Source organism: Cetorhinus maximus, chromosome 28 (genome assembly GCF_964194155.1).
Source record: "Cetorhinus maximus chromosome 28, sCetMax3.hap1.1, whole genome shotgun sequence".
NCBI lineage: Eukaryota > Metazoa > Chordata > Chondrichthyes > Lamniformes > Cetorhinidae > Cetorhinus > Cetorhinus maximus.
The window spans coordinates 4,503,177-4,523,527 of NC_135906.1; the positions used below are offsets into that span (position 1 = coordinate 4,503,177).

At 53.4% G+C, this 20,351-nt stretch overlaps 3 non-coding genes and 1 pseudogene across 3 annotated transcripts; all 4 read left to right on the forward strand.

The window, feature by feature from the left end:
• Positions 1 to 1,333: 1,333 nt before the first annotated feature.
• On the forward strand, positions 1,334 to 1,513 carry LOC144669088 (U2 spliceosomal RNA; annotated as a pseudogene).
• Positions 1,514 to 6,404: 4,891 nt separating this feature from the next.
• LOC144669108 (U2 spliceosomal RNA) lies at positions 6,405 to 6,586 on the forward strand. Its single transcript, XR_013573597.1, has one exon. It is a non-coding gene; the product is annotated as a U2 spliceosomal RNA (small nuclear RNA).
• A 5,502-nt stretch (positions 6,587 to 12,088) lies between these two features.
• LOC144669124 (U2 spliceosomal RNA) lies at positions 12,089 to 12,272 on the forward strand. The gene has a single exon (XR_013573604.1). It is a non-coding gene; the product is annotated as a U2 spliceosomal RNA (small nuclear RNA).
• A 5,503-nt stretch (positions 12,273 to 17,775) lies between these two features.
• LOC144669125 (U2 spliceosomal RNA) lies at positions 17,776 to 17,959 on the forward strand. The gene has a single exon (XR_013573605.1). It is a non-coding gene; the product is annotated as a U2 spliceosomal RNA (small nuclear RNA).
• Positions 17,960 to 20,351: the final 2,392 nt, after the last annotated feature.

The window sequence follows — 20,351 nt, forward strand, 5'->3', positions numbered from 1 at the left end:
CCGGGGCATGCGTTAGAAACTGGAAGGAGCGAGTGGCTATGGTGAAGAGGAAACTGGGCATGTGGGAGCGACGCTCCCTCTCCATTGCGGGTAAGAACCTGGTCATCAGGTGTGAGGTACTCTCGCTGTTGCTGTACGTGGCGCAGGTCTGGCCCATTCCAGACTCCTGCGCGACGGCGATCACTCGAGCCATCTTCCGCTTTATCTGGAGGTCGAAAATGGATCGTGTCCGCAGGGACGCGATGTACAAGCCTCTAGATAAAGGGGGAAAAAACGTGCCCAACATCGCCCTCATACTGATGGCCACCTTTGTGTGCGGCTGCATCAAGCGGTGCGTAGACCCTCAGTACGCAAACACCAAGTGTCACTACGTGCTGAGGTTCTACCTGTCCCCGGTGTTGCGAAGGATGGGTCTGGCCACGCTGCCGCGGAACGCTCCAAGTAGTTGGACCGTGCCGTACCACCTGTCCCTGGTGGAAAAATTTATGCAGAAAAACACCTTTGACCACAAGTCCATCAGGCAGTGGTCAGCACGTAACGTCCTAGAGGCCCTGAGGGATAAGGAGAGGGTGGACCCTGTGGGATGGTTCCCCGAGCAGACTGTCAAAGTCATTTGGCAGAATGCCTCATCGCCAGAACTTTCCAACAAGCACCAAGACGTAGCTTGGCTGGTGGTGAGAAAGGCCCTCCCCGTCAGATCCTTCCTAGACGCCAGGAAGCTCACCCCCTCTGCACGTTGCCCTCGAGGTGGCTGTGGTGGGGAAGAGACCGTTGTCCACCTCCTTGTGGATTGTGCCTTCGCAAAGAAAGTCTGGAGAGAGATGCAGTGGTTGCTGTCGAGGTTCATCCCGAGCAGTTCTGTGACACAGGACTCTGTGCTCTACGGGCTGTTCCCAGGGACACACACCGAGACAAACATCGACTGCAGCTGGAGGATCATCAACTCGGTGAAAGAGGCGCTTTGGTCTGCCCGAAACTTGTTGGTCTTCCAGCACAAAGAGTTGTCCCCGACCGATTGTTGCGGACTGGCACAATCCAAAGTCCAGGACTACGTGCTGAGGGACGCACTAAAGCTTGGGGCAGCTGCCGCAAAGGCGCAATGGGGAAGGGTCGCTGTCTAAGACCTTTCTACCACAGCGCACCGAGAGACTGGGAACTGTTTAGAGCCCCTCGGGCTGTACAGATCAAAATGAAAGGCTGTAAATGATTGTAATATTGTTTGTACTGATGCACCTGGTGATACATTTTGTAAAAGTTTAACCTGGATTGTACCCTTGTAATGTTGTTTTTGAAATGGTTTGGAATGTGATTGAAGATATTTTATGAATAAAGTATATTTTTACAAAAAAAAAAAAAAAAATCTGTTCTTATCAGTTTAATATCTGATACGTCCCTTATCTGGGGACCATATATTAAATTGATTTTTGGAGCAGGGAGATGGAATAGGGGCTTGCTCCGTCCACTCCACGCATCGACCCGGTATTGCAGTATCTCTGGGAATGGTGCACCACCCCTTTCCAGGGGATTTTCAATGCTAAAAATAGTTTTCTTACAAACATCTGCTTTCTTTACTTTTCAACATGCACATCTTTCAAAACACAACTTTCTTTCTTTCTCACTCACCCGCACCATCTACACACAAAAAACACGCACGCTCACCCAACGCTCACAGACACCACTCTCATCTCACAAACACTCTACCTCACTCATACAAAAACATCTTTCACTTGCAAATACACCTCTCAAACACTCTCTCAGCTGCACCTTTCGCCTCACAACATTTTCAACCAGCTCTCTGCTGCCGCTCCCGCCCGCTGCTGCTGCTGCTGCTGATACAGCAACAGTCAAAACTCACACCTCAAAGCTCACACACTTTACACAGCTACTCGGAAACGTCTACATCCACGTTCACACAATCCTTACACTGCACAAGGAGCCCATTCCGCCCGTCGTGACTGCACCAGCTCTCCCAATGAACATTTCACTTCGTGCCATTCTCCTGCCTTCTCCACGTAACCCAGCACATGCTTTCTTTTCAAATAATCATCTCATTCCCTCTTCAATTGAACCTGCCTCCGCCACGCTATCAGGCGGTGCATTCCAGAGCCTGACCACTCGCTGCTCCTATCACTTTTGCTTCTTCTGCTAGTTACTTTAAACCTGTGCCCGCTCCTTCTCGATCCTTTCATCGGTGCAAGCAGTTTCTCCCTATCTACTCTCTCCAGATACCTCATGATTTTCAATACCTCTATCAAGTCTCCTCTCAGACTTCTTTTCCCCAAGGAATACAGTCCCAACTTCTCCAATCTTACTTCATAACTCAACTTCCTCGCCCCTGGAACCAAACTCGTAAACCTCTTCTGCACTCTCTCCAATGCCTTCACTACCCTCCTAAAATGCAAGTCAAAATGCAATCCATCAGAGTCAGCATGGCTTTATGAAGACTAAATCGTGTTTGACTAAATCGCTAGAGTTCTTTGAAGATGTGACAAGCAAAGTGGATAATGGCGATCCTGGAGATGTAGTATGTCTGGACTTCCAGAAGGCATTTGATAAGGTGCCGCACAAAAGATTAATACACAAGATAAGATCACACGCAGCTAAGGGTAATATATTTGCTTGGATAGAGCTTTGGCTAACCAACAGAAAGCAGAGAGTCAGGATAAATGGGTCTTTTGTGGATGGCAAGCTGTAACTAGTGGGGTGCCACAGGGTTCGGTCCTTGGGCCCCAACTATTTACTTGGATTCAGGAGTAGAAGGTACCATAGCTAAATTTGCAGATGACACCAAAATAGGTGGGAAAGTAAGTTGCAGTGAAGAAATGAGAAATTTACAAATGGATATGGACAGGTTAGGTGAATGGGCCAAAATTTGGCAGATGGAGTTTAACGTGGATAAGTGAGGTTATCCAGTTCAGCTCCTACAGGCAATGGTCACGGTGGTGGTCCCACGGGCCATCGATCTGGTCGGGCGGAAATGACTCTCGTTCCTCCGGCCTGGGTATTCTGCTGCGGGGAGGCAACTTCACCGTCTCCGAGGTCAAGGAGGTGGTGGGCGGGCGACTCCTCGTAGCAGACGTAATGTACAAGAATGCTCCACTCCGGTTAATTAACGTGTATGGCCCGTCACAAGGAGCTGAGCGGCTGGAGGTTTTTCAGCAGTTCCCACTGCTGCTGGCGACCTCCAGGCCGGTCATTCTTGGCGGTGACTTCAACTGCATCATCGATGCGGCTGGACGATCCGGCAGGGCCGGCAGCAGATTGGACGCTACGTCCAGATCCCTGATGGAAACAGTTAAGGATGCCAAGCTGCACGACGTCTTCAGCAACCCTGCAGACGGAGCGCAGCGTAGATACACCTGGTCGCGGCCAGACGGGTCCATTCGTTCCAGGATAGACTTCCTGTTTGTGTCCCGTGCATTCACAGTCAGATCCACCGAGGTCAAGCCGGTGTTCTTCTCTGACCACTGCCTCCTACTGGCGGACTGCCACTTGGAGAAGGACCTGAGGGTGGGCAGGGGGGCATGGAAGCTATTCGTGCAACTGCTGACCCCAGAGAACATTGAGGAGCTCAAGAGGGCTTATGAAGGTTGGAGAACCATGAAACCCCTCTTTGAGTCCCTGACACACTGGTGGGAAGCGATCAAGGGAAACACCAAGAGGTTTTTCATCCTCAAAAGCATCCAGAAAGCTAGAAAGGAAGAGAGGGAAATGTCCCGACTCCAGAAAAACATGCAGAATCTGCTCCGGCTGCAGTCGGTGGGGGTCGATGTCAAGGAAGAACTCCAAGAGGTGAAGGGCCAGCAAGCCTCGCACTTTGCCTCGGAGGCCTCCAAGATCATCTTCCGTTCCAGAGTCCGCTCCGTGGAGCAGGATGAGACGTGCTCACGTTTCTTCTTCCAAAAGGTACACAGAGAGCGCTCTGTGATCAGCAGCCTGAAGGAAGAAGACGGCTCAGTAAAGTCATCACGGTCCGACATTCTGAGGATCAGCAAATCCTTTTATGCCGGTCTGTATGACGTGAAGCCCACGGACAGCACGGCCTCCCAGTCCTTCCTGTCCTCTATCACGGAGGTCTTAGACCACAGTACGCGGGAGAGCCTAGACAAACCGCTAACTCCTGACGAACTGACTAAGGCCCTCGAGTCCTTCGAGAAGAGTAAAACCCCCGGAAGCGACGGCCTGCCGGCGGAGTTGTATTCGGCTCTGTGGGACTTGATCGGCCCAGACCTGCTAGAAGTGTACGAGAGTATGCTCCTGGCCGGCAGCATGTCAGAATCCATGAGGAAAGGCATCATCACCCTCATCTACAAGCACAAGGGGGAAAGGGAGGAAATTAGAAATTGGCGACCCATTTCACTGTTGAATGTGGACTATAAGATTCTGTCCAAGGTCATCGCCAACCGGGTCAAATCCGCTCTGGAATTGGTGATTCACCCTGACCAGACCTGCTCTGTGCCAGGCAGGAAGATCTCTGACAGCCTGGCGCTGCTCAGGGATACGATTGCCTATGTACAGGACAGGGGTGTGGATACCTGCCTCATCAGCTTGGATCAGGAGAAGGCCTTTGACAGAATATCGCACACCTACATGGGGGATGTGCTCTCCAAAATGGGCTTTGGGGAGGGAATTCGAAATTGGATCCAACTGCTCTACACTAACATCAGTAGCGCAGTCTCAATCAATGGGTGGGAAACAGATAGCTTTCCGATTAAATCTGGAGTCAGGCAGGGCTGCCCTCTCTCGCCTGTCCTTTTCGTGTGCTGCATAGAACCCTTTGCCGAGTCCATCAGGAAGGATCCGGGCATAAGAGGAGTGACGATCCCAGGCAGTGGAGGCACTCAGGTAAAAGCCTCCCTGTACATGGACGACGTCGCCGTTTTCTGCTCGGATCCGCTGTCGGTGCGCAGACTGATGCACGTCTGCGACCAGTTCGAACTGGCCTCGGGAGCCAAGGTAAATCGTGGGAAGAGCGAGGCCATGTTCTTTGGGAACTGGGCTGACCGATCCTTTGTCCCCTTCACTGTCAGGGCTGACGGCCTGAAGGTGCTGGGGATATGGTTCGGAGGGACCGGGGCATGCGTTAGAAACTGGAAGGAGCGAGTGGCTATGGTGAAAAGGAAACTGGGCATGTGGGAGCGACGCTCCCTCTCCATTGCGGGTAAGAACCTGGTCATCAGGTGTGAGGTACTCTCGCTGTTGCTGTACGTGGCGCAGGTCTGGCCCATTCCACACTCCTGCGCGATGGCGATCACTCGAGCCATCTTCCGCTTTATCTGGAGGTCGAAAATGGATCGTGTCTGCAGGGACGCGATGTACAAGCCTCTAGATAAAGGGGGAAAAAACGTGCCCAACATCGCCCTCATACTGATGGCCACCTTTGTGTGTGGCTGCATCAAGCGGTGCGTAGACCCTCAGTACGCAAACACCAAGTGTCACTACGTGCTGAGGTTCTACCTGTCCCCGGTGTTGCGAAGGATGGGTCTGGCCACGCTGCCGCGGAACGCTCCAAGTAGTTGGACCGTGCCGTACCACCTGTCCCTGGTGGAAAAATTTATGCAGAAAAACACCTTTGACCACAAGTCCATCAGGCAGTGGTCAGCACGTAACGTCCTAGAGGCCCTGAGGGAAAAGGAGAGGGTGGACCCTGTGGGATGGTTCCCCGAGCAGACTGTCAAAGTCATTTGGCAGAATGCCTCATCGCCAGAACTTTCCAACAAGCACCAAGACGTAGCTTGGCTGGTGGTGAGAAAGGCCCTCCCCGTCAGATCCTTCCTACACGCCAGGAGTCTCACCCCCTCTGCACGTTGCCCTCGAGGTGGCTGTGGTGGGGAAGAGACCGTTGTTCACCTCCTTGTGGATTGTGCCTTTGCAAAGAAAGTCTGGAGAGAGATGCAGTGGTTGCTGTCGAGGTTCATCCCGAGCAGTTCTGTGACACAGGACTCTGTGCTCTACGGGCTGTTCCCAGGGACACACACCGAGACAAACATCGACTGCAGCTGGAGGATCATCAACTCGGTGAAAGACGCGCTTTGGTCTGCCCGAAACTTGTTGGTCTTCCAGCACAAAGAGTTGTCCCCGACCGATTGTTGCGGACTGGCACAATCCAAAGTCCAGGACTACGTGCTGAGGGACGCACTAAAGCTTGGGGCAGCTGCCGCAAAGGCGCAATGGGGAAGGGTCGCTGTCTAAGACCTTCCTACCACAGCGCACCGAGAGACTGGGAACTGTTTAGAGCCCCTCGGGCTGTACAGATCAAAATGAAAGGCTGTAAATGATTGTAATATTGTTTGTACTGATGCACCTGGTGATACATTTTGTAAAAGTTTAACCTGGATTGTACCCTTGTAATGTTGTTTTTGAAATGGTTTTGAATGTGATTGAAGATTTTTTATGAATAAAGTATATTTTTACAAAAAAAAAAAAAAAAAAATCTGTTCTTATCAGTTTAATATCTGATACGTCCCTTATCTGGGGACCATATATTAAATTGATTTTTGGAGCAGGGAGATGGAATAGGGGCTTGCTCCGTCCACTCCACGCATCGACCCGGTATTGCAGTATCTCTGGGAATGGTGCACCACCCCTTTCCAGGGGATTTTCAATGCTAAAAATAGTTTTCTTACAAACATCTGCTTTCTTTACTTTTCAACATGCACATCTTTCAAAACACAACTTTCTTTCTTTCTCATCGCTTCTCGGCCTTTTGGCTAACATCAAGTGTAGTGTTGCAGGGGCGACACTATGGTCCTGCCAGGGCAAGGTCGGGATGGAAGGCCGATAACCAATCGCAATCCAAATCTATACCGTGGGTTACCTATCACCGTCCGAGTCACGGTGAACCACAGCGAAGGAGGATCACCTATGGATCGGGGCTTCTTCACCAGGAGGGTCCTGTTGAAGGCGTGCGGCTTCCAAGCTACGGAGATCTTCACCCTGCACGACTCCCGCAAAGGCGGTTATTTTGACGTGACGTTCAAGCGGGTGGCAGACTGCGTCCGGCTCCTGAGGGTGTTCGAGGAGAAGAGAGACCTGCCGGAGATGAAGATCCTGACGGCGGAGCCGCACTTTTCTCTGCCGTTGCAACGGGAACGTGAGGTGATGGTGCATGTGTACAACCCCTTCGTCCCTGTCGCCGACGTGGTCACCTTCCTCACCAGGTACTTCGATAAGGTGGGGAGCGGCACCGAGATTCGAGACGACTTGGGGATCTGGACAGGCAAACGCCTGTTTAAGGTCACGCTAAAGACCGATGGTAAGGGAGCCATTTTCCACCCTCCTTCCAGTTTCGCCATCGGGGGAAACCGGGGCTACCTGGTCTACGCTGGGCAACCCAAGCATTGTCGCTCATGCGGCAAGGCTGGTCATGTGGCGGACAACTGCAGCGCCTCCCTCTGCAAGATCTGCAAACAGGAAGGGCACCAGACAAAAGACTGCAAACAGGCCAAGTGCTGCAACCTGTGTGGCGAGGCAAGTCACCTCTACAGGACCTGCCCCAAACGCTGCCGTACTTACGCACAGGCAGCCAAAGCCGACCAGGGAGAAGCAGAAGAAAGGTTCCGTGCCACTCCAACCACCAAGGCCCCCAGGGAGCTCAACGGGACAAAGGAGGACACAGAGAGAGACAAGGTGGAGAAAGAGATTGAGGCAACAGAGAGCCAATCAACAGCACTACCCCCTGAACCTCCCAGTCCTCAGGAATCAATGGAGGAGGAGGCAGCAGTGGAAAAGCAGCAGGGGGAGTGGCGGACGGTGAAGAACAAGAAAAGTAAGAGGGAGCGAAGAAGAAGCAAAGGCGTTTCCCAGAGAAGCGGCAAGAGGCGTCTCCCATCCGACACGGATGACAAGGGCAGCAGCTCTTCGGATGATGAAGTGCCAGAGCGGCACCGACAGAAGAGGCGGCAAAGCTCCAGGGCGTTGGAGGACGAGACACCCGAGCTCCAGAAAATTGGAGACAACAAGGAGACCAGCGCACCCCAACTTTGCCTGCAACCTGAGGAGGCCAGTGCACCACAGCCCCTGGAATCTGGGAGCAGTGAGGCAATCATCGCACCCCAGCTCCAGGAAGCCGGGAACAGCAACACCCCAGAGGGGGTGAGTTTTGGAGAAGCTTCTCCAGCAAAGGTCATCTCAAAACCCGCTCTCTACGTGAACCTCCAGATGCCACTGGAGCAGAACACGGCCAAGGAGATCTACCTCAGCCCATCCAAAGTGAAGGAATTTGAGCTCACTACGGGTATGAAGGAGCAGACTAAAGGTCTGGGACTCTCAGAGACAGTGGGTTTGGTAGGAGAATAAATGCTTTAAAATGGGTTTAAAGATTGTATCCATAAATGTGCGTAGCATTAAATCTACTACGCGATGTGTTGCGACCTTGGACTACCTAGCCAAGGTCAAAGCTGACCTGTTGTTTCTGCAGGAGTGTGCGATACCGCACCTCAGCTCCTACAGGCAATGGTCACGATGGTGGTCCCACGGGCCATCGATCTGGTCGGGCGGAAACGACTCTCGTTCCTCCGGCCTGGGTATTCTGCTGCGGGGAGGCAACTTCACCGTCTCCGAGGTCAAGGAGGTGGTGGGCGGGCGACTCCTGGTTGCAGACGTAATGTACAAGAACGCTCCACTCCGGTTAATTAACGTGTATGGCCCGGCACAAGGGGCTGAGCGGCTGGAGGTTTTTCAGCGGCTCCCACTGCTGCTGGCGACCTCCAGGCCGGTCATTCTGGGCGGGGACTTCAACTGCATCATCGATGCGGCTGGACGATCCGGCAGGGCCGGAAGCAGATTGGACGCTACGTCCAGATCCCTGATGGAAACAGTTAAGGATGCCAAGCTGCACGACGTCTTCAGCAACCCTGCAGACGGAGCGCAGCGTAGATACACCTGGTCGCGGCCAGACGGGTCCATTCGTTCCAGGATAGACTTCCTGTTTGTGTCCCGTGCATTCACAGTCAGATCCACCGAGGTCAAGCCGGTGTTCTTCTCTGACCACTGCCTCCTACTGGCGGACTGCCACTTGGAGGAAGACCTGAGGGTGGGCAGGGGGGCATGGAAGCTAAATGTGCAACTGCTGACCCCAGAGAACATTGAGGAGCTCAAGAGGGATTACAAAGGTTGGAGAACCGTGAAACCCCTCTTTGAGTCCCTGACACACTGGTGGGAAGTGATCAAGGGAAGCATCAAGAGGTTCTTCATCCTCAAAGGCACCCAGAAAGCTAGAAAGGAACAGAGGGAAATGTCCCGACTCCAGAAAAAGATGCAGAATCTGCTCCGGCTGCAGTCGATGGGGGTCGATGTCAAGGAGGAGCTCCAAGAGGTGAAGGGCCAGCAAGCCTCGCACTTTGCCTCGGAGGCCTCCAAGATCATCTTCCGTTCCAGGGTCCGCTCCGTGGAGCAGGATGAGACGTGCTCACGTTTCTTCTTCCAAAAGGTACACAGAGAGCGCTCTGTGATCAGCAGCCTGAAGGAAGAAGACGGCTCAGTAAAGTCATCACGGTCCGACATTCTGAGGATCAGCAAATCCTTTTATGCCGGACTGTATGACGTGAAGCCCACGGACAGCACGGCCTCCCAGTCCTTCCTGTCCTCTATCACGGAGGTCTTAGACCACAGTACGCGGGAGAGCCTAGACAAACCGCTAACTCCTGACGAACTGACTAAGGCCCTCGAGTCCTTCGAGAAGAGTAAAACCCCCGGAAGCGACGGCCTGCCGGCGGAGTTGTATTCGGCTCTGTGGGACTTGATCGGCCCAGACCTGCTAGAAGTGTACGAGAGTATGCTCCTGGCCGGCAGCATGTCAGAATCCATGAGGAAAGGCATCATCACCCTCATCTACAAGCACAAGGGGGAAAGGGAGGAAATTAGAAATTGGCGACCCATTTCACTGTTGAATGTGGACTATAAGATTCTGTCCAAGGTCATCGCCAATCGGGTCAAATCCGCTCTGGAATTGGTGATTCACCCTGACCAGACCTGCTCTGTGCCAGGCAGGAAGATCTCTGACAGCCTGGCGCTGCTCAGGGATACGATTGCCTATGTACAGGACAGGGGTGTGGATACCTGCCTCATCAGCTTGGATCAGGAGAAGGCCTTTGACAGAATATCGCACACCTACATGGGGGATGTGCTCTCCAAAATGGGCTTTGGGGAGGGAATTCGAAATTGGATCCAACTGCTCTACACTAACATCAGTAGCGCAGTCTCAATCAATGGGTGGGAAACAGATAGCTTTCCGATTAAATCTGGAGTCAGGCAGGGCTGTCCTCTCTCGCCTGTCCTTTTCGTGTGCTGCATAGAACCCTTTGCCGAGTCCATCAGGAAGGATCCGGCATAAGAGGAGTGACGATCCCAGGCAGTGGAGGCACTCAGGTAAAAGCCTCCCTGTACATGGACGACGTCGCCGTCTTCTGCTCGGATCCGCTGTCGGTGCGCAGACTGATGCACGTCTGCGACCAGTTCGAACTGGCCTCGGGAGCCAAGGTAAATCGTGGGAAGAGCGAGGCCATGTTCTTTGGGAACTGGGCTGACCGATCCTTTGTCCCCTTCACTGTCAGGGCTGACGGCCTGAAGGTGCTGGGGATATGGTTCGGAGGGACCGGGGCATGCGTTAGAAACTGGAAGGAGCGAGTGGCTATGGTGAAAAGGAAACTGGGCATGTGGGAGCGACGCTCCCTCTCCATTGCGGGTAAGAACCTGGTCATCAGGTGTGAGGTACTCTCGCTGTTGCTGTATGTGGCGCAGGTCTGGCCCATTCCACACTCCTGCGCGACGGCGATCACTCGAGCCATCTTCCGCTTTATCTGGAGGTCGAAAATGGATCGTGTCTGCAGGGACGCGATGTACAAGCCTCTAGATAAAGGGGGAAAAAACGTGCCCAACATCGCCCTCATACTGATGGCCACCTTTGTGTGTGGCTGCATCAAGCGGTGCGTACACCCTCAGTACGCAAACACCAAGTGTCACTACGTGCTGAGGTTCTACCTGTCCCCGGTGTTGCGAAGGATGGGTCTGGCCACGCTGCCGCGGAACGCTCCAAGTAGTTGGACCGTGCCCTACCACCTGTCCCTGGTGGAAAAATTTATGCAGAAAAACACCTTTGACCACAAGTCCATCAGGCAGTGGTCAGCACGTAACGTCCTAGAGGCCCTGAGGGAAAAGGAGAGGGTGGACCCTGTGGGATGGTTCCCCGAGCAGACTGTCAAAGTCATTTGGCAGAATGCCTCATCGCCAGAACTTTCCAACAAGCACCAAGACGTAGCTTGGCTGGTGGTGAGAAAGGCCCTCCCCGTCAGATCCTTCCTACACGCCAGGAGTCTCACCCCCTCTGCACGTTGCCCTCGAGGTGGCTGTGGTGGGGAAGAGACCGTTGTTCACCTCCTTGTGGATTGTGCCTTTGCAAAGAAAGTCTGGAGAGAGATGCAGTGGTTGCTGTCGAGGTTCATCCCGAGCAGTTCTGTGACACAGGACTCTGTGCTCTACGGGCTGTTCCCAGGGACACACACCGAGACAAACATCGACTGCAGCTGGAGGATCATCAACTCGGTGAAAGAGGCGCTTTGGTCTGCCCGAAACTTGTTGGTCTTCCAGCACAAAGAGTTGTCCCCGACCGATTGTTGCGGACTGGCACAATCCAAAGTCCAGGACTACGTGCTGAGGGACGCACTAAAGCTTGGGGCAGCTGCCGCAAAGGCGCAATGGGGAAGGGTCGCTGTCTAAGACCTTTCTACCACAGCGCACCGAGAGACTGGGAACTGTTTAGAGCCCCTCGGGCTGTACAGATCAAAATGAAAGGCTGTAAATGATTGTAATATTGTTTGTACTGATGCACCTGGTGATACATTTTGTAAAAGTTTAAGCTGGATTGTACCCTTGTAATGTTGTTTTTGAAATGGTTTTGAATGTGATTGAAGATTTTTTATGAATAAAGTATATTTTTACAAAAAAAAAAAAATCTGGTGTCAGCTGTGGCTCAGTTCATAGCACCCTCGCCTTTGAATCAGAGGGTTGTGGGTTCATGTCCCACTCCTGGAAACCAAGAACTGTGATTGTACTCAAAAGAGTTGCAATCTGTGACTGTTGATAACTCGAAAGAGTTTGAACTGTCCATCATGAAGTAACCATCTGTTCTTATCAGTTTAATATCTGATACGTCCCTTATCTGGGGACCATATATTAAATTGATTTTTGGAGCAGGGAGATGGAATAGGGGCTTGCTCCGTCCACTCCACGCATCGACCCGGTATTGCAGTATCTCTGGGAATGGTGCACCACCCCTTTCCAGGGGATTTTCAATGCTAAAAATAGTTTTCTTACAAACATCTGCTTTCTTTACTTTTCAACATGCACATCTTTCAAAACACAACTTTCTTTCTTTCTCATCGCTTCTCGGCCTTTTGGCTAACATCAAGTGTTGCAGGGGCGACACCATGGTCCTGCCAAGGCAAGGTCGGGATGGAAGGCCGATAACCAATCGCAATCCAAATCCATACCGTGGGCTACCTATCACCGTCCGAGTCACGGTGAACCACAGCGAAGGAGGATCACCTATGGATCGGGGCATCTTCACCAGGAGGATCCTGTTGAAGGCGTGCGGCTTCCAAGCTACGGAGATCTTCACCCTGCACGACTCCCGCAAAGGCGGTTATTTTGACGTGACGTTCAAGCGGGTGGCAGACTGCGTCCGGCTCCTGAGGGTGTTCGAGGAGAAGAGAGACCTGCCGGAGATGAAGATCCTTACGGCGGAGCCGCACTTTTCTCTGCCGTTGCAACGGGAACGTGAGGTGATGGTGCATGTGTACAACCCCTTCGTCCCTGTCGCCGACGTGGTCACCTTCCTCACCAGGTACTTCGATAAGGTGGGGAGCGGCACCGAGATTCGAGACGACTTGGGGATCTGGACAGGCAAACGCCTGTTTAAGGTCACGCTAAAGACCGATGGTAAGGGAGCCATTTTCCACCCTCCCTCCAGTTTCGCTATCGGGGGAAACCGGGGCTACCTGGTCTACGCTGGGCAACCCAAGCATTGTCGCTCATGCGGCAAGGCTGGTCATGTGGCGGCCAACTGCAGCGCCTCCCTCTGCAAGATCTGCAAACAGGAAGGGCACCAGACAAAAGACTGCAAACAGGCCAAGTGCTGCAACCTGTGTGGCGAGGCAAGTCACCTCTACAGGACCTGCCCCAAACGCTGCCGTACTTACGCACAGGCAGCCAAAGCCGACCAGGGGGAAGCAGAAGAAATGTTCCGTGTCACTCCAACCACCAAGGCCCCCAGGGAGCTCAACGGGACAAAGGAGGACACAGAGAGAGACAAGGTGGAGAAAGAGATTGAGGCAACAGAGAGCCAATCAACAGCACTACCCCCTGAACCTCCCAGTCCTCAGGACAGCGAATCAATGGAGGAGGAGGCAGCAGTGGAAAAGCAGCAGGGGGAGTGGCGGACGGTGAAGAACAAGAAAAGTAAGAGGGAGCGAAGAAGAAGCAAAGGCGTTTCCCAGAGAAGCGGCAAGAGGCGTCTCCCATCCGACACGGAGGACAAGGGCAGCAGCTCTTCGGATGATGAAGTGCCAGAGCGGCACCGACAGAAGAGGCGGCAAAGCTCCAGGGCGTTGGAGGACGAGACACCCGAGCTCCAGAAAATTGGAGACAACAAGGAGACCAGCGCACCCCAACTTTGCCTGCAACCTGAGGAGGCCAGTGCACCACAGCCCCTGGAATCTGGGAGCAGTGAGGCAATCATCGCACCCCAGCTCCAGGAAGCCGGGAACAGCAACACCCCAGAGGGGGTGAGTTTTGGAGAAGCTTCTCCAGCAAAGGTCATCTCAAAACCCGCTCTCTACGTGAACCTCCAGATGCCACCGGAGCAGAACACGGCCAAGGAGATCTACCTCAGCCCATCCAAAGTGAAGGAATTTGAGCTCACTACGGGTATGAAGGAGCAGACTAAAGGTCTGGGACTCTCAGAGACAGTGGGTTTGGTAGGAGAATAAATGCTTTAAAATGGGTTTAAAGATTGTATCCATAAATGTGCGTAGCATTAAATCTACTACGCGATGTGTTGCGACCTTGGACTACCTAGCCAAGGTCAAAGCTGACCTGTTGTTTCTGCAGGAGTGTGCGATACCGCACCTCAGCTCCTACAGGCAATGGTCACGATGGTGGTCCCACGGGCCATCGATCTGGTCGGGCGGAAACGACTCTCGTTCCTCCGGCCTGGGTATTCTGCTGCGGGGAGGCAACTTCACCGTCTCCGAGGTCAAGGAGGTGGTGGGCGGGCGACTCCTCGTAGCAGACGTAATGTACAAGAACGCTCCACTCCGGTTAATTAACGTGTATGGCCCGGCACAAGGGGCTGAGCGGCTGGAGGTTTTTCAGCAGCTCCCACTGCTGCTGGCGACCTCCAGGCCGGTCATTCTGGGCGGGGACTTCAACTGCATCATCGATGCGGCTGGACAATCCGGCAGGGCCGGAAGCAGATTGGACGCTACGTCCAGATGCCTGATGGAAACAGTTAAGGATGCCAAGCTGCACGACGTCTTCAGCAACCCTGCAGACGGAGCGCAGCGTAGATACACCTGGTCGCGGCCAGACGGGTCCATTCGTTCCAGGATAGACTTCCTGTTTGTGTCCCGTGCATTCACAGTCAGATCCACCGAGGTCAAGCCGGTGTTCTTCTCTGACCACTGCCTCCTACTGGCGGACTGCCACTTGGAGAAGGACCTGAGGGTGGGCAGGGGGGCATGGAAGCTAAATGTGCAACTGCTGACCCCAGAGAACATTGAGGAGCTCAAGAGGGATTACAAAGGTTGGAGAACCGTGAAACCCCTCTTTGAGTCCCTGACACACTGGTGGGAAGCGATCAAGGGAAGCATCAAGAGGTTTTTCATCCGCAAAGGCACCCAGAAAGCTAGAAAGGAACAGAGGGAAATGTCCCGACTCCAGGAAAAGATGCAGAATCTGCTCCAGCTGCAGTCGATGGGGGTCGATGTCAAGGAGGAGCTCCAAGAGGTGAAGGGCCAGCAAGCCTCGCACTTTGCCTCGGAGGCCTCCAAGATCATCTTCCGTTCCAGGGTCCGCTCCGTGGAGCAGGATGAGACGTGCTCACGTTTCTTCTTCCAAAAGGTACACAGAGAGCGCTCTGTGATCAGCAGCCTGAAGGAAGAAGACGGCTCAGTAAAGTCATCACGGTCCGACATTCTGAGGATCAGCAAATCCTTTTATGCCGGATTGTATGACGTGAAGCCCACGGACAGCACGGCCTCCCAGTCCTTCCTGTCCTCTATCACGGAGGTCTTAGACCACAGTACGCGGGAGAGCCTAGACAAACCGCTAACTCCTGACGAACTGACTAAGGCCCTCGAGTCCTTCGAGAAGAGTAAAACCCCCGGAAGCGACGGCTTGCCGGCGGAGTTGTATTCGGCTCTGTGGGACTTGATCGGCCCAGACCTGCTAGAAGTGTACGAGAGTATGCTCCTGGCCGGCAGCATGTCAGAATCCATGAGGAAAGGCATCATCACCCTCATCTACAAGCAAATGGGGGAAAGGGAGGAAATTAGAAATTGGCGACCCATTTCACTGTTGAATGTGGACTATAAGATTCTGTCCAAGGTCATCGCCAATCGGGTCAAATCCGCTCTGGAATTGGTGATTCACCTGACCAGACCTGCTCTGTGCCGGGCAGGAAGATGTCTGACAGCCTGGCGCTGCTCAGGGATACGATTGCCTATGTACAGGACAGGGGTGTGGATACCTGCCTCATCAGCTTGGATCAGGAGAAGGCCTTTGACAGAATATCGCACACCTACATGGGGGATGTGCTCTCCAAAATGGGCTTTGGGGAGGGAATTCGAAATTGGATCCAACTGCTCTACACTAACATCAGTAGCGCAGTCTCAATCAATGGGTGGGAAACAGATAGCTTTCCGATTAAATCTGGAGTCAGGCAGGGCTGTCCTCTCTCGCCTGTCCTTTTCGTGTGCTGCATAGAACCCTTTGCCGAGTCCATCAGGAAGGATCCGGGCATAAGAGGAGTGACGATCCCAGGCAGTGGAGGCACTCAGGTAAAAGCCTCCCTGTACATGGACGACGTCGCCGTCTTCTGCTCGGATCCGCTGTCGGTGCGCAGACTGATGCACGTCTGCGACCAGTTCGAACTGGCCTCGGGAGCCAAGGTAAATCGTGGGAAGAGCGAGGCCATGTTCTTTGGGAACTGGGCTGACCGATCCTTTGTCCCCTTCACTGTCAGGGCTGACGGCCTGAAGGTGCTGGGGATATGGTTCGGAGGGACCGGGGCATGCGTTAGAAACTGGAAGGAGCGAGTGGCTATGGTGAAAAGGAAACTGGGCATGTGGGAGCGACGCTCCCTCTCCATTGCGGGTAAGAACCTGGTCATCAGGTGTGAGGTACTCTCGCTGTTGCTGTATGTGGCGCAGGTCTGGCCCATTCCACACTCCTGCGCGACGGCGATCACTCGAGCCATCTTCCGCTTTATCTGGAGGTCGAAAATGGATCGTGTCTGCAGGGACGCGATGTACAAGCCTCTAGATAAAGGGGGAAAAAACGTGCCCAACATCGCCCTCATACTGATGGCCACCTTTGTGTGTGGCTGCATCAAGCGGTGCGTACACCCTCAGTACGCAAACACCAAGTGTCACTACGTGCTGAGGTTCTACCTGTCCCCGGTGTTGCGAAGGATGGGTCTGGCCACGCTGCCGCGGAACGCTCCAAGTAGTTGGACCGTGCCCTACCACCTGTCCCTGGTGGAAAAATTTATGCAGAAAAACACCTTTGACCACAAGTCCATCAGGCAGTGGTCAGCACGTAACGTCCTAGAGGCCCTGAGGGAAAAGGAGAGGGTGGACCCTGTGGGATGGTTCCCCGAGCAGACTGTCAAAGTCATTTGGCAGAATGCCTCATCGCCAGAACTTTCCAACAAGCACCAAGACGTAGCTTGGCTGGTGGTGAGAAAGGCCCTCCCCGTCAGATCCTTCCTACACGCCAGGAGTCTCACCCCCTCTGCACGTTGCCCTCGAGGTGGCTGTGGTGGGGAAGAGACCGTTGTTCACCTCCTTGTGGATTGTGCCTTTGCAAAGAAAGTCTGGAGAGAGATGCAGTGGTTGCTGTCGAGGTTCATCCCGAGCAGTTCTGTGACACAGGACTCTGTGCTCTACGGGCTGTTCCCAGGGACACACACCGAGACAAACATCGACTGCAGCTGGAGGATCATCAACTCGGTGAAAGAGGCGCTTTGGTCTGCCCGAAACTTGTTGGTCTTCCAGCACAAAGAGTTGTCCCCGACCGATTGTTGCGGACTGGCACAATCCAAAGTCCAGGACTACGTGCTGAGGGACGCACTAAAGCTTGGGGCAGCTGCCGCAAAGGCGCAATGGGGAAGGGTCGCTGTCTAAGACCTTTCTGCCACAGCGCACCGAGAGACTGGGAACTGTTTAGAGCCCCTCGGGCTGTACAGATCAAAATGAAAGGCTGTAAATGATTGTAATATTGTTTGTACTGATGCACCTGGTGATACATTTTGTAAAAGTTTAACCTGGATTGTACCCTTGTAATGTTGTTTTTGAAATGGTTTTGAATGTGATTGAAGATTTTTTATGAATAAAGTATATTTTTACAAAAAAAAAAAAATCTGGTGTCAGCTGTGGCTCAGTTCATAGCACCCTCGCCTTTGAATCAGAGGGTTGTGGGTTCATGTCCCACTCCTGGAAACCAAGAACTGTGATTGTACTCAAAAGAGTTGCAATCTGTGACTGTTGATAACTCGAAAGAGTTTGAACTGTCCATCATGAAGTAACCATCTGTTCTTATCAGTTTAATATCTGATACGTCCCTTATCTGGGGACCATATATTAAATTGATTTTTGGAGCAGGGAGATGGAATAGGGGCTTGCTCCGTCCACTCCACGCATCGACCCGGTATTGCAGTATCTCTGGGAATGGTGCACCACCCCTTTCCAGGGGATTTTCAATGCTAAAAATAGTTTTCTTACAAACATCTGCTTTCTTTACTTTTCAACATGCACATCTTTCAAAACACAACTTTCTTTCTTTCTCATCGCTTCTCGGCCTTTTGGCTAATATCAAGTGTTGCAGGGGCGACACCATGGTCCTGCCAAGGCAAGGTCGGGATGGAAGGCCGATAACCAATCGCAATCCAAATCCATACCGTGGGCTACCTATCACCGTCCGAGTCACGGTGAACCACAGCGAAGGAGGATCACCTATGGATCGGGGCTTCTTCACCAGGAGGATCCTGTTGAAGGCGTGCGGCTTCCAAGCTACGGAGATCTTCACCCTGCACGACTCCCGCAAAGGCGGTTATTTTGACGTCACGTTCAAGCGGGTGGCAGACTGCGTCCGGCTCCTGAGGGTGTTCGAGGAGAAGAGAGACCTGCCGGAGATGAAGATCCTGACGGCGGAGCCGCACTTTTCTCTGCCGTTGCAACGGGAACGTGAGGTGATGGTGCATGTGTACAACCCCTTCGTCCCTGTCGCCGACGTGGTCACCTTCCTCACCAGGTACTTCGATAAGGTGGGGAGCGGCACCGAGATTCGAGACGACTTGGGGAGCTGGACAGGCAAACGCCTGTTTAAGGTCACGCTAAAGACCGATGGTAAGGGAGCCATTTTCCACCCTCCCTCCAGTTTCGCTATCGGGGGAAACCGGGGCTACCTGGTCTACGCTGGGCAACCCAAGCATTGTCGCTCATGCGGCAAGGCTGGTCATGTGGCGGCCAACTGCAGCGCCTCCCTCTGCAAGATCTGCAAACAGGAAGGGCACCAGACAAAAGACTGCAAACAGGCCAAGTGCTGCAACCTGTGTGGCGAGGCAAGTCACCTCTACAGGACCTGCCCCAAACGCTGCCGTACTTACGCACAGGCAGCCAAAGCCGACCAGGGGGAAGCAGAAGAAATGTTCCGTGTCACTCCAACCACCAAGGCCCCCAGGGAGCTCAACGGGACAAAGGAGGACACAGAGAGAGACAAGGTGGAGAAAGAGATTGAGGCAACAGAGAGCCAATCAACAGCACTACCCCCTGAACCTCCCAGTCCTCAGGACAGCGAATCAATGGAGGAGGAGGCAGCAGTGGAAAAGCAGCAGGGGGAGTGGCGGACGGTGAAGAACAAGAAAAGTAAGAGGGAGCGAAGAAGAAGCAAAGGCGTTTCCCAGAGAAGCGGCAAGAGGCATCTCCCATCCGACACGGAGGACAAGGGCAGCAGCTCTTCGGATGATGAAGTGCCAGAGCGGCACCGACAGAAGAGGCGGCAAAGCTCCAGGGCGTTGGAGGACGAGACACCCGAGCTCCAGAAAATTGGAGACAACAAGGAGACCAGCGCACCCCAACTTTGCCTGCAACCTGAGGAGGCCAGTGCACCACAGCCCCTGGAATCTGGGAGCAGTGAGGCAATCATCGCACCCCAGCTCCAGGAAGCCGGGAACAGCAACACCCCAGAGGGGGTGAGTTTTGGAGAAGCTTCTCCAGCAAAGGTCATCTCAAAACCCGCTCTCTACGTGAACCTCCAGATGCCACCGGAGCAGAACACGGCCAAGGAGATCTACCTCAGCCCATCCAAAGTGAAGGAATTTGAGCTCACTACGGGTATGAAGGATCAGACTAAAGGTCTGGGACTCTCAGAGACAGTGGGTTTGGTAGGAGAATAAATGCTTTAAAATGGGTTTAAAGATTGTATCCATAAATGTGCGTAGCATTAAATCTACTACGCGATGTGTTGCGACCTTGGACTACCTAGCCAAGGTCAAAGCTGACCTGTTGTTTCTGCAGGAGTGTGCGATACCGCACCTCAGCTCCTACAGGCAATGGTCACGATGGTGGTCCCACGGGCCATCGATCTGGTCGGGCGGAAACGACTCTCGTTCCTCCGGCCTGGGTATTCTGCTGCGGGGAGGCAACTTCACCGTCTCCGAGGTCAAGGAGGTGGTGGGCGGGCGACTCCTGGTAGCAGACGTAATGTACAAGAACGCTCCACTCCGGTTAATTAACGTGTACGGCCCGGCACAAGGGGCTGAGCGGCTGGAGGTTTTTCAGCAGCTCCCACTGCTGCTGGCGACCTCCAGGCCGGTCATTCTGGGCGGGGACTTCAACTGCATCATCGATGCGGCTGGACGATCCGGCAGGGCCGGAAGCAGATTGGACGCTACGTCCAGATCCCTGATGGAAACAGTTAAGAATGCCAAGCTGCACGACGTCTTCAGCAAACCTGCAGACGGAGCGCAGCGTAGATACACCTGGTCGCGGCCAGACGGGTCCATTCGTTCCAGGATAGACTTCCTGTTTGTGTCCCGTGCATTCACAGTCAGATCCACCGAGGTCAAGCCGGTG